This window comes from Myotis lucifugus, unplaced genomic scaffold, assembly GCF_000147115.1.
Source record: "Myotis lucifugus unplaced genomic scaffold, Myoluc2.0 scaffold_204, whole genome shotgun sequence".
Taxonomy (NCBI): Eukaryota; Metazoa; Chordata; class Mammalia; order Chiroptera; family Vespertilionidae; genus Myotis; species Myotis lucifugus.
The window spans coordinates 492,604-506,487 of NW_005871252.1; positions in this window are offsets into that span (position 1 = coordinate 492,604).

Consider the following 13,884-nt stretch of genomic DNA (forward strand, 5'->3'; position numbering starts at 1 on the left):
TAAACACACGTGGCCATTGGTAGTCCAACCAGGATTTTTTTCCAGGTTAACCACTAAGAAGAAAGTAAAACTCAGCAAACACCTGCACTCACATCTCTCTCCCCACAAGGCTGGCTTTGCTGATAGGACCCGGTCCTCGTCCATCCTCTCTCCCTTAAAGGCAGCTGCTCCATTCTGTCCTTAAGGTGCTTTCACCTGGTGCTGGGGATAGGGAATAGGTGCACGTGACCCACACCGCCACGCCATACAGAGGGTATGCTGGGAAGAAGGTCTTCCTCCCCCTGGCTTCCCAAGCCACCTCGCCTCCCTCCCCAAGAAATCGCCACCACTGACCCCTTCCAGTCTTGTTTTAAAAAAATCCTCACCTGAGGATATTTTTGTCCATTGATTTTTAGAGCGAGTGGCAGAGAGGGAGGGAGAGAGGAGAGAGAGAAACATTGATGTGAGAGAGATGATACATAGATTGGCTGCCTCCTGCACACGTATCCCCACCAGGGAGGGGATCGAACTTTCAACCCAGGTATGTGCCCTTGACCAGGAATCAAACCCTTGACCTTTTGGTACGCAGGCCGATGCTCTAATCACTGAGCAATGCCGGCCAGGGCCAGTCTTTCTTGATTCAGTTCTCCAGGCAACCAGGACTGATGGATCCGAATGGACAGGTGAGTTAAAGCAAACTGGCCATGCTGGCTGGGGGTGGGGGGTGGGGTGGGGAACTGGGGCAGAATGGAGGCTGGGCGGAAACAGGCCTTTTGGCTGATTTTGCTGGGCTTCCTGGGCTGGCTGCAGGAGTAGAGGCTCTGCTCACTGCTACGCCTCCTTCTGACTCCGCGGTGCCACCCCCCTCGGTGCCACCCCCCTTGGCAGGCACACGGGCCCCGCAGTGTGGGCGAGGCTGTGGTCCTGAACCGCCAGGCCAGGAACTCTCTGCCCTGGTGGAGCCCTGGGAGGACAAGGAGATCAGCAGGATTTCCTTCCAAAAGTGCTTGGCCACGCTCCTGCTTCGCTGTTGAAAGGGGCTCCGCAGGTTGAAGACAATCATTTGTTATTGTTATTGTTTAATATTCATCAGGTGCCTGTAATGTGTTGGACGACATTGAAAAAGATTCGTGGCTAAAATTAAATTTGTGGTAAAGTTAAACTGAGCTCAGAACTGGCCGGGTGCCTCCAGGTCTCTGGCAGGCCAAGTTCTGGTTTCTCCGATCTGTCCACAAGAATGACCTCACAAACCAGGAATGGGAAGCCCCCACCAGCACAGGCCTGCTGATAATTCTCTGTAGCAGAGGCACTGATTTGCATCATTTCCCCACTGGGTTAAAGAGAGGACAATAGCACTGTGACCCTGAAGCATGAGAGAGCCAAAGAGAAAGGTGACCCAGAGAGGTGGCAGAGCGAATCAGTGCCAACAATATTCTTGAGCCAAATCTATGACATCAGTAAAGCTGAACTTTCCCTCTCCTTCCCTTTTCCCTGGTGGGGATGCCATCTCCCTAAGACACTCAGGGTCCTTCTTCCTCCTCCCCTTTCAGGACCACCTGCAGGGAAAGATTATACACTCATTTATACTAGAGAGTGAGTGACTGCTTGCTGACATTATGGAGTGTTTAGCATGTGACAAACACCATGCTAGTTTCCTTTACCTCTATTATGTAGTTCATTTAATGCTTCCAAGCACCCTTTGTGGCAAATGCTGTCATCAACCAGCCACATGCAAAGTCATCTAGATAATAGGTGTGTGTGTGTGTAGGGGGAGGGTGTCCAGGTGCTTAACAGCCCCCCGATGGCGTCATATTACCACACGAAGGTTTCAGCCTTTAACAAAGCAGAACAGCTTAGGACCAGTGGGCCCCACACTAGCTGAACATTAGAATCACCCAGGAGGCCGTGAAACCTTCCACTGCCTGGGCACGGCCCCTGGGATTTGGATTGAATGGGTCTGATGAGGGGCAGTGTCCGTGTATTTAAACGCTCTCCATGGGGCCTCACTGAGCGCCCAGGGTTGAGAAACCTGCTCCCGAGAGAGGCCAGGGAGAGGGGCAGACCCCCAGGAAGAGATGAGGGTGGCATTTGGGAGGGTTGCCTGCAGGCTGGGACCCTGGCAGCTATGACTGTGCTGCTAAAGGGAGGGGGTCTGGCCCTGGGAGGTGGTGCCAATGCACGCCCTTCTGGGGCGAGGGCAGGGTGTGGCTGTGCCAGCTGACATCCAGGAGCTCAGGGGCCAGCTTACTAAGCAGCATCCTTACCGTGGCCTCACACAAATCTGTTGCAGGGAGACCCAGAGGCTGGGGGTACTGCAGTGGCCCCAGGGCCTGCGCCTTGCTTTGCCCTATCCCCCCCCAGCCACCCCAGGCAGTGTCTGGCTTGACAGGAGGAGCCACTCAGAAGCCTCCCAAGTTGCTGGGAGCAGGGCCCTGGGAGCTAAGCCAGGAAGAGGAAGAGGTAGTGGTGGGAGGGGAGCAAGAACGAGGCACAGGAGAGACCAGGAAAGAGAATTTGAACCTTTGGAACTGCACCTCCAGCAGGAGAACCTGCACAGTGTGGAGATTCAGGTCTGGACGTCCTGGGAAGGCCGGGGAGTCTGGGTGCTTTCTCTCCCAGAGCCCTGAGGCACCCACGGCAGGTAGCGAATTCCCTTCTCTCCTGTGCCCACGAGGTAAACCCCCTGGGACAGGGCTGGTTTTCACCAGTCTGTCCTCACTGCTTTGTAAGGGGACATGGTGGTTTGAGTGTCTCGTTCATCTTTGCACCCCCGCCCCCCGCTACCCCCGAGTGCTGAGCACAGAGCGTAGTAGGTGCCCCAAAAGGATGACCAGCCATTTCGGTTTGCACTGAACTGAAGGGGTGCCAGACTGTGGGGCTTTGAGTGCTAAAATGGGTCAAACCCTGGGCGAAGTCGAACCTGGGGTACCCCTTAGCGCCCAGTGCAGCCTGGGAGCAGGAGCCCGGCGTGGCGGGTGGCTGGCAGCTCCGAGGCCCTAGAGCTGCCAGGGTTGGATGTGTTTCGTATTCCTTCTGGGGGTCGGCTGCCTAAGAAATGGACCCCAGTTGTTTCCCAGTTCTCCGGATACATGGACATAAACGGCGCCCCTCTATGGGGGGTGGAGAAAGGGGGGGCAAAGTCTGAGTCAGGGACTGAGCGTCCTCAGGCATCGACAGGACACTGACCTCTGCTCCTGATGGACAGGAGAGCGGTGTTTGGGAAACAGGGGCTGTGTGAAGGGCACAGCACAGCGATAGGGCAATGGCTACTCTCCGACACACTTGTTTTCTGATGGGAGCTGAGGCAGGAAGATTTTTTTTAAAGTTTATTTGAAAAATACAGAAAGAAAACCAAAAAAATGTAAGTGTCCTGTAAGCTCCCTGGGACTTGAGGTGGAGGGTGTGATTCCATGAGGTTGGGTGGGCGAGTTCCCCTGCTTCAGCCGGGCTACCCAGCCTCACTGTCCAAAGGGGCCACGGGCAGCAGCGTGGGGCGTGTCCTTGACCTCCCCCCACATCACGCAGACACATCCATGTCTGTGCAGATAACATCTTTACAAATAGAATCAGCCCGTGTCTTTGGTCTGCAACTGTTTCTGTTTTTAGCGTACGTAGACATCTTCTTTCCAGAATATTGGATATTAATCTTCTTTGTTCTTTTAATGTCTGCATGGCATTCCAGTGTATAAATGCTACATAATTTTTCTATCTCATTAGTAATTTACATGTTTTATAGGTATTATAATCATTTTCCTATTACGATGCTTTATTAAACATTTTTGACATATCTTTACAAATGTATACAAATCTTTCTGATGAATACATCCTTAGAAGTGAGGGTTTCTGGACCAGAATTCATCTACATAGTGATCTTCGTAAGCACTGCAAAATTAACATCCAAAAAGATAGTACCAATTTATATTTTCAGCTCCATTTATCCACAACTATGCCATTACTGGATGCTGTCATTGAACAATTCTTTTTTGATGGACCTATGGGTGAAGTGATATTTTGTTGAAGATTCAGTCCACTGACCAACTTTTTAACCTGAAATTGAACATCTTCTCATTTGCTTATTGGCCATTTAAATTTTATTTTCTGTCCATATCCTCTTCTTATTTTTTCTAAAATATGCTTGTATTTTCTTTTTTAAAAAGATCGATTTTTCTTGATTTCAGGGTGGAAGGGAGAGGGAGAGAGAGGTAGAAACATCAATAAGAGAGAATCATTGATAGGCTGTCTCCTGCCCGCCCCCTACTGGGGATTGAGCCTGCAACCCGGGCATATTCCCTTGCCAGGAATTGAACCTGGGACCCTTCAGTCCACAGGCTGATGCTCAACCCACTGAGCAAAACCAGCTAGGGCTATGCTTGTATTTTCTTATAAATTTATTACAGATTTTATTGTATAAGACATAAACACTTTGAGCATTATACTCTATCTATGTTATTATATATATTTTTTTACTTTTCAAAATAAGGTTTTAACTTTGATTTGGTAAATTCTGTTAATTCTTTTGGTTTTCTCTCTCTTCTTTCAATTTTCTGTAATGGTAGCATCGTTGCTAGATTCTTTGCCCATATTCTTGCATTTCAATGAATGCTGCAGAAGGCCAGGAAAAACCTGTAGGCCCGCAGAGGTACCTGTGAATAGGGACTGAGTGACAAAGTGAAAAAAAGGCAGCACCGGAGAAACATAAGTTTATTGGTGTTGCCAAGTGGAAGCCTGGCTGGATTTTCTTATGGGGGAAATTAATGCAAAATGCCCTCCTTTCTTTTCTTACCGTCACTGTTCATCTGTGGGTTTGAAAAGACTCATTATGGAAAACGTGGCTTGACTGTTCTATCTGTGAGCACTCCTTCAGGCTTCCATGCCGGGGTGAGATAAAGCTGTAAAAAACAAAAACAAAAACAGCCATGTACGTAGGGTGGGAGAAGGTCAGTTTCTAATCACTGAAACGATCAAACCTCTTGATGATGTTTTTATAGAGAAGATGAGGTCCCAGGGTCTGTAAACCCCCTTCTAACCCTGAGATCCTCTGATTCTGGGACTCAGCATGGAACATATTAAGTGGAAGGAATATTACATAATGTGATTGATAGTAATAGGACCGGACACTATAGAAAGGGAATGCGAGTGTAGCAAGTTTTCACTGGTGTGCAAGTCCCAACCTAGAGGGGCTGCTGGTGAAGAGGGCAACAGGAATCCTATTTTAGGAGCGTGTGGATAGTACTTTTTAAAGGCCTAGCACAAAGCTGGCATAGAGGCAAGATCCAGGAGTGAAGGAAGACTCGGCCATCTGGGCATCAGCCGGAGTCTCAGGCAGCTAAAAACAGATAATGTCTTGTCTCGCTGACAATTTCATCTCCAAAGGGAGAGAAAGCAGGGAGGGAAACTGGTCGTGGGCCCAGAAGGACTCTCTCTGGGGTAGGAGAAGACAAAACCCCAGAAGACCGTGGTCTCTGTCAAAGGAAAGAGGAGCTGAGTGGGGGCCACCATTTATGTGTGAGCAGGTCCAAGTGCAAAGGGTGGAAGGGAGGAGGTTGATTCTTGTCCTCTAAAGCCTTACAAGATGATGCTGGTCGGAGGACAGGAAGCCCTAGGGTGCCTTTCTGCCAATGCAATTGTAAGGGGCCCAAAAAGAAACCAGGAAGCCACACAAAAGAGGACGGGAGTGTGTAGTCAGGGTTCTCCAAAGAAACAGAGCCAAGAATGGACACACACGTGTAATTCTTTTAGGGATGGGGCCCCAGGATCTGGGGGGCTGGAAAGTCCAGAGTCCATAGAGCAAGCAGGCAGATTGGAAGTTCAGGTAAGAGTTGATTTTTCAGCCTTGAGTCCAAATTCTGCAGGGCAGCAGGTTGGAAACTCAGACAGGGTTCTTATGCTGCAGTGTTGAGAAGAATTCCTTCTACTTTGGGGAACCGTAGACGTTCCCCTTGTGGCTTTCAACTGATTAGAGCAGGGGACCTCAAACTACGGCCCGTGGGCCACATGCAAATACAAATATTGTATTTGTTCTTGTTTTGTTTTTTTACTTCCTGTGCAGTATGCATAGGAATTTGTTCATAGTTTGTTTTTTAAACTATAGTCCGGCCCTCCAACGGTCTGAGGGACAGTGAACTGGCCCCCTGTTTAAAAAGTTTGAGGACCCCTGGATTAGAGGAGGCCCACATACATTATGGAAGGGAATCTGCTTTACTCAAAGTTTGCTGATTTAAACATTAACCTTCTCTAAAAAACACCTTCCCAGCAACATTGAGACTGATGTTTGACCAAACAACAGATCACCATAGCTTAGCCAAGTTGACCCGTATGTAACCATCACAAGAAGCACATGGCCAAGGGCAGATGCAAGGACATTGCCACGCTGTGATGAATCCTGGAAAGGCGGAGACGGGAAATGGCTGAAGAGCCATCTAGAGAGCATGGTGGGGACACTGCAAATTCGTGTGCAGCAGGTGGACGGGCACAGAATATAGCGGGTACAGGTCACCTGTCCTTTCTCTTTGCCATGGAGAAGTCCCTCTGACCTGAAGTAGATAAACAAGCATATAAGAGAGATTGAGGTTGCAGCTCAGGGTGCAGGAACTTCTGGGAGATGAGATGGGTGATTGCCTGTCTGGGGTTTAGAGGGATCACCGAGCGCCGGGGGAGGAGGACTGCGCGCTTGTACCTGGCTTTTCATAGAGAGAACACAGTGGATATAAACTGCTGGCCCATCTCTAAATAAAGGGCAGGCCAGTGGTCTGAGCATTTAGAAATAAGGGGCTGCAGCGTGAGAGCCAGCTGGGGTGCAGAGGTGAGACGGCACGTGTGCATATGCTCTCCTTGGAGAAATCCTGGCCCAGGACTGCCTTCATTCATTCCCGCCAATATCCCTCCGGGACCTGAGCCCAGGCAGAGGGCAAGGGGCTTGCCCAAGATCCCGCCGCTGGTGTATATGGACTCGGGGCACTAGTAGACCTGTTTTTTCCCTCTAACTCTACAGCAGGGTAGGCGAACCGTGGCCACGAGCTGAATTGGTTCCCCAGCTGTCTGTGTGTGTTCTGTGAGCTAAGAATGGATTTTTTTAAACGGTTGGGGGAAAAAACACAAGAATTATATTTTGCAACATGTGAAAATGATATGAAATTCAAATTTCAGTGCCCATAAATGCAGTTTCATTGGGACACAGCCATGTCCTCTGTTTCTGTCCTGTCTGTGGCTGCTTTTGTGTGAGAAGAGAGTTGGGTAGTTGTGGCAGAAACTACCTGACCTGTGAAGCCTGAAATATTTAGTCTCTAGACCTTTACAGAAGGCGTTTGTTGACTCCTGCTCTCCGGCCTCTTGGTCAGTGTTCTGAGGGCTCCTATGTGAACAGGTACTGTCCTACCTGGGAAAGCTGAGAGACACATGTCAGAACCTGGGAACCAAAAAGATGAGAAACGTGTTTGATAGTGGCCCAGCTTGAGTGAGGCAATCCCATGGAGCGCAGGAAGGGAAGTGAGATGATGAAAGATTCTGGGATTGACTTTAATTCCAGCCTGTCTTTCAGACCGCGTGGCTTTCAGCAGGGCCTTCGCAAAGTCTCTTGAGAGACCCTATGGATCTAATAGAAAAAATGTGTGGATTTGATGATAACAATTAGAAAGCTCTGTTGTGGGCTGATCAACGGTACCCGCGGGATTTGATGGATGAATTGCTGCCAATGCAAGGTCGTTAGTAATACACTGTGGGCCATGTCTTTGAGCCTGTCTCTCTAATATTTACATCAAATGTTTGAATAAAGACACAGAGCATGCTTGTCCAGCCAAGTAAAGTACGGCTGGGTGCCTCAGCCATTCCAGTCAGAGGACTGGGAGTTCCACGGAGGCCCAGGAGTGTGACGTGCAGAAGCAATGCAGTGTGAAGACTAAGAAGAGCAGCATGTGCCCAGATCAAGAGCAACCATAGGACGCACTGCACTGAGCAGGCACCCTGTGCCAGCCTCCGGGTTGTAGGCGAGACCTTGGGGAGTACTGTGACCAGGGAGAGGCTCCGCCAGGTGGTTACAGGTCCGGGCACAGGGTCCCAGGAGGACTGGGAGAAGCACCAGGAAGGTTTGGCTTGGGGAAGAGAATTTAAGTAGGGCATTGTCTTAGTTGGGTTCCCCAGGGAATGACCCTGAGACAGGGGGTGGGCGTGTGTGTTTCATTTGGGAAGTGCAGAAACACTGGGAAGGGCACGGGGAGGGGACACAGGGAAGGGAAGGCAGCTGGTACAGGGCGTGGCCCCAACCACCTCCCACTGTGGGGAACCGGGCTCCATACTGTAGAGACACTCTGCTCAGTGGTGTAGAACTGGACATTTCAGCGGTCCCACCCAATGGTGAAGGGTCTGGGGCCTTTGTATGCCAACTCCTACCTGTCATTGATTGAGGGCCGTGCCTAGGGTTCTACCCCAGGGGTCAGGGAGAGTCCCCAGACTCAGATGCGACACCACTGTGGGAAGAACCGTCCTCAGAGATGTGAAGAGCTGTGATTGGGTGAGAAACACAGGAAGCACAATCCTTCCCAGGCTCCCTGGCTGGGGCAGGGCCTGGAGAGGTGGTGGAGGAAGTGCCAGCTATTTCCCATCCAGCATCGAGGTTGGTGAGCGAAGGTGAAGGGCACCTAAAGCCTGAGTTCAAAATCAGCCCCTCAGCAAAAACATGCACGCAAGTCAGCAGGATCCACGGGCCCACCACCCATTGGCCCCTCCACTTCGTCTTCGAGGTGAGGGGGCCCAGGGCTTTGCACCCTCCGTGCTGGCTGGCCCAGGCCGGGCCCTCCGAGCTGGAGATCAGCAGCTCAGCAGCTCAGCAGCTCACGACGGAGGCAGCTCATTATTTTGCTGCAGTTGACTTGAAATCTGAAATCAATCGGGTATCAAATATGCAGTCCTCAGTTTGATACCGTTTTTCAAAGGTGCAATAACGTTCAGAAATGACACTGCATTTCCTAATTATGAAATTCTGTCATTGCCGCTCAGTCTAGGATGACTTGGCTGCAGGGTTTTCTTTCTCTTTTTTGTAAGGTTTAGCATACGCTACGATTATTTTAAAATCGCTTTGGAAGAATGTATTTCATCAGCGAACTACGAGCGAGCTTATTACTGAGGTTTGGAGGCAATTTGAGAGGAAGGATACATTCGCACAGGCTCCGAGGCCTCGGGAAGCATGCGCCCCCTTGTCCCACCGCTTCCTTCTTCCACAGCTAATCAAGCCTCTCACTGCATGCGGGGCCTCCAGACTTCTGCCCACCTCACTCACAGACACTGGTCAAGGTCATGAACTCTTTGGGGACTGGGCGGGGCAGCCACGAAACCTCTGCTCCACATCAGAGCTGTGGAAGGATGGAGAAGCAGGGAGAGGTTAACCCAAGGCCCCCCTGGAAGCCAGGGTCCCTCAGATCCCCTGAGCTCCACAACCAGAGAAGAGCTGCCAAAGATCCTGGGATCTGGGAAGCGGAGGTTTGCGTGCTCAGGGAGCGGATGCCTCTGTGGGGAGTGGGACTGTTGAGTGAGCTCCCAACATGTAAAATGTCAGGAGCAAATCACTGACACACACAAAGGCATGCGGATCTCACACGGCATGTGGAGCAAAGGAAGCCCAACACAAAAGGGCACCGGCTGCGGGACTCACTGTTGCCGCTGCTCTGCAACAGCCAGACTCGCTTCAGAGATGGACACGGAATGGCAGTGCCTCTGGAGAGAGCAGCAGGGAAGGGCAGGAGGGCCGTGCTGGGTGAGGACACGTTCGCCATCCTGATTAGGGTGTGGTCACAGGATGTATAGGGTTGTCAACATTCCTGGGACTGTACACTTGTACATATATTATGGTGATTTAATGCTACTTAGATGAATGTGGAGGCTTACGGCCCATTGCAGCCCTCCCTCGTGGCCACCAGCTACTCAGCTCTCTCTGGATGACAGCGCTTCATAGGTTTACACTTCCTGTTAAGAAATAAAGTCGCAAAGACTTCCCATGCCTTGTCAGCCTAGCCACGAGCCAAATACTAGTAGCTGGCACCGCCCCACTCTCCGGGAAGCAGCTGGCTGACTGAGTAACATCTTCAACCTGGAGCCACCCCATCCCTAGCTCTGCGGGAAGTGACTGATGGGCAGGGTTAGCACAAAGTCCAAAGCTGGAGGACAGATGCTGATACACGCATGTGCCTCCCGGGGCTGGGTGAAGGGAACCACCTCATTTGTATGAGAAGATACTTCCCAGGGAACTGTTTTCTTTTCTTGCTTTCTTTTTTTTTTTTTCTTGTAACATAGACCTCTGCACATTGAAGAATTATGAATATGCAGAAAAGATGGTGTGAGACCACTTGTCTCTGCACGGAGGCCAGTTTAATTCCTAGGACTCCAAGTCACTGGTACTTTTCCTGCATTTTCAGCAGCACCTGAAATAGATTCCACTTCATATGAAATGCAAAAGACTGCCGAGTAGAAAGCTCACCCCATCTCTGATCCAGGCCTGTGTTCTCAAGCCTGGTGTTCTTCTTTTTCTCCCTTTCTTCGAGATGCCACCTTGCTAAGCACACAGCTGGGGGTCGGAGGATAAGTAGATGCATAATACATTACCCCAATATTCCACCAGGCGTCTCCCCCACAGGCCCGGGGAACTTGCAAACGGGGTCTCCCAGGTCCCCACACTTCCCGCCGAGACGTTCTCCCTCCGAATTAAGATTATGTCAGCATTTCTGTTCCAGATCCTGGGGGAAAAGCCACTCTGAAGCGGAGCTTGGTTTTAAAGCTCTGGGTGCTGGAGAAAACGCTCTCTGACAATGGTTGTGCAGCCATTCCCCACGGAGCTAGAGAGAAAAATGCAGTTGGTCAGGAGTGGGGGCTCTGCTGTTGGTCAAGGGGTTGGTTGGTAGAGGAAGTCCGTCTGAGCCCTCAGTCTCCTGAACATCGGCAAGTGCAGCAGGAAGAGTCTGAGTTCAAGCTAGTGTTCCCCAACCTAGTGTCCTCTGCGATCCCCTAGATCAGAATCACCTGGGCAGTGCCTGTTTAAATGCGGGTTCTTGCCCTCTTTTTTTAAAAAAATATATTTTGTATTGATATCAGAGATGAAGGGGGGGGGAAAGAGAGAGAGAGAGAGAGAGAGAGAGAGAGAGAGAGAGAGAGAAAGAGAGAAACATCAATGATGAGAGAGAATCATTAATCTGTTGCCTCCTGCATGCCCCCTACTGGGGATCAAGCTGGGACCTGGGCATGTGCCCTGACCAGGAATCGAACCTCCTGGTTCATAGGTCAACGGTCAACCACTGAGCCATGCTGGTCAGATGGTTCCTGCCCTCTTATGTCACAGTCTACCTGCCCCACCTGCCCCACACAATCAGGAATCCAGGGTGGGGTCTGGGATTCTGTTTTGTAATTAATTTTCCCAGATGATTCCTTTTCCCAGGAAAGATGAAGCCTCCTAATCTAGGCTTTGCTATTTTGTTGCTGTTGACCTTGGCCAAATAGCTTCACCCCATTATGCCTTGTACCCTCATTTATAAAATAACAGCTAACATTCATTACCGAGTGTTTATTGCATGTCAAGCATGTTCTGAGAGAGTACCACGAATTAGTTCATCTAAATCCTCACAGCAGGCCCATGCGGGTGGGACCAAGATTACCTCCATTTTTAAGAAGGGTAGGAGACACAGAGAGGTTACATACATTTTCCAAACCACACAGCTAGCTGACTGGCAGAGCTGGGCTTTGAACCCAGGGAGTCTGGCTCTGCCACGTGGTTTTACCTCTTGGAGGGTAGTTATAACTCTCACCATCCTGGGCTGTGAGCGGCTAATGAAGAAGAGAATGTCAAAAGGCTCTGTGGCCTGGAATTTTGACCTTAGATTCTCGAACCCTGGGTCCATGCCTCTTTCCAGTTACTATTTAGAATTGTCTTGGCTCTTCCCAGTCTCTTGTCATCCTTCCTGGTGCCATTCTAATCTTTGATTTGTGAGAAGCTAATCTCACTGGCTAATTTACACTCCAGTGTTAATAAATGATGATAGCTTAATACGTTTGCTTTTCTCAGATAACATGCTTTCATTTTAGCTGAAGTTTTAACTCAGAATTTCCTAATCTGCTGACACTGGGGATCCCCTCACTGTCTGTTTCCTCACCGGCCCCATGTTCTACGAGTGTTTCTGAAAGAAGCCAACTTCATTAATTAAGTAGAAATTAGTTCCACATATACATCTTTATATTTTATCAAACAGAAGAGAAGTCATGGACATTATTTATGTGGCTTATTTGAAAGTTGGAAACTTCAGAAGAAATTTTCCTCATTGCCATCTTAAAAAAAAAACGTTCTTAGTTACTTCAGAGGAAGGGAGAGGGAGAGAGAGAAACTTTGATTGGCTGCCTCTTGCACGCTCCCTACTGGGGATCGAGCCTGCAACCAAACATGTGCTCTCACTGGGAATCCAACTGTGATCTTTGGGTTCATCCAACAAACTGAGCCACACCGGCTCATTGCCATCTTAACTGGTCACTAGTGTCCGAAGATCCCTCCTAGGGGCCACTGTCTCTTCCCAAGGGCCGAGGCACATGGCAGAATGGAATCTGTCAGGGTGGGGGTGGGGCGGGCAAGAGTTTGTGACAAACTCCAGGTTGACTGCCCCTGCTGCTCAGGACTTCCCCTGGGAGCTGATGAGAGGATGGGCAGCAGTGTCATTACAGGGGCGGCAGCTGGCATGTGGAGCCCCTGGGGTGGGATGGGGTTGCTGCTCTGCTGCCAGGGGGAGGGGAAGGGGCCCACATGACTGGAAGTTGCTGGGGAAGGTGACTGTGTTTGCTGAGATCATTATAGCCTGTCCCCACTCTGCGGCACTTGTACTTTCCCTAGTTTGTGAATGGCTATATTCCCTGTGCTCAGTGTGCATGTGGACACCGCTGGGCGTGAATGGCCATGCGCCTAGTGGAGAGGTCTATGTGGCCTCCTCCTCTCCCCTCCACCCCTCTTCTCCAGCCACACTGGCCCTGTGAGCACAGCAGCCATGCTCCTGCCTTGGGGCCTTCAGCGGGTTCTCTCTTAGGGTTTTAGTGCCAAAAGCCTTGGTTTTAGTACTAGCTTTAGTCCTAAAAGACTTAGATCCTGGGAAACCCCACAGTGCTGGGCAAACTGAAGCAGTTGATCACTCTACATTTCTCTGGAACATTCTCCTCCAAGATGCCAACCAAGCAAACCCCTTCACTCCCATCAGGCCTTTGCTCAAATCGTGCTTTCTCAGTGAGACCCTCGGGTTTCCACCCTCCCCCCTCCAACTCCCCTTACCTGGCTTCACTTTGTTATAGGATTTACTATCTGCTTGCATACTATGTGCTTTACATGCTTATATTTATCATTTGTGGTTCCTCTGTTGCCACTAGAATTCCACACCATGAGGGCAGACTAGCCCAAATGTAGAAGCTCCATAAATACCGAATGAATGAATGATCACATTTTCTGTGCAGATTGTACAAGATACTATGGGGGATTATGAAAGCATAGACTTCAATCCCTGCTTTCAGAGAATTTATAATCTAGCAGGAGAAAGACAGCAAGAAGAAGTGATCCAGAGTTTCTGATCTGAAAAGATACATCCTTTATCCTGAGGCCCACTCTTGATAGAATCTAACTAGAGGCCCGATGCATGAAATTCATGCAAGAGTAGGCCTTCCTTCCCCAGGCTGCCAGCACCGGCTTCCTTCTGGCACCCATGACCTGGGCTTCCCTCATAGCCCTGGCTTTGTCCAGATGGTCCTCGGAAGGACATCCAGTCTAATTAGCATAATACACTTTTATTATTATAGACTAGAGGCCCAGTGCACCATGGGAGTCCCTCAGCCCGGCCTGCTCCCTCTCGCAATCCAGGACCTTGGGGGATGTTCCCTGCGGGATTGGACCTAAACTAGCAG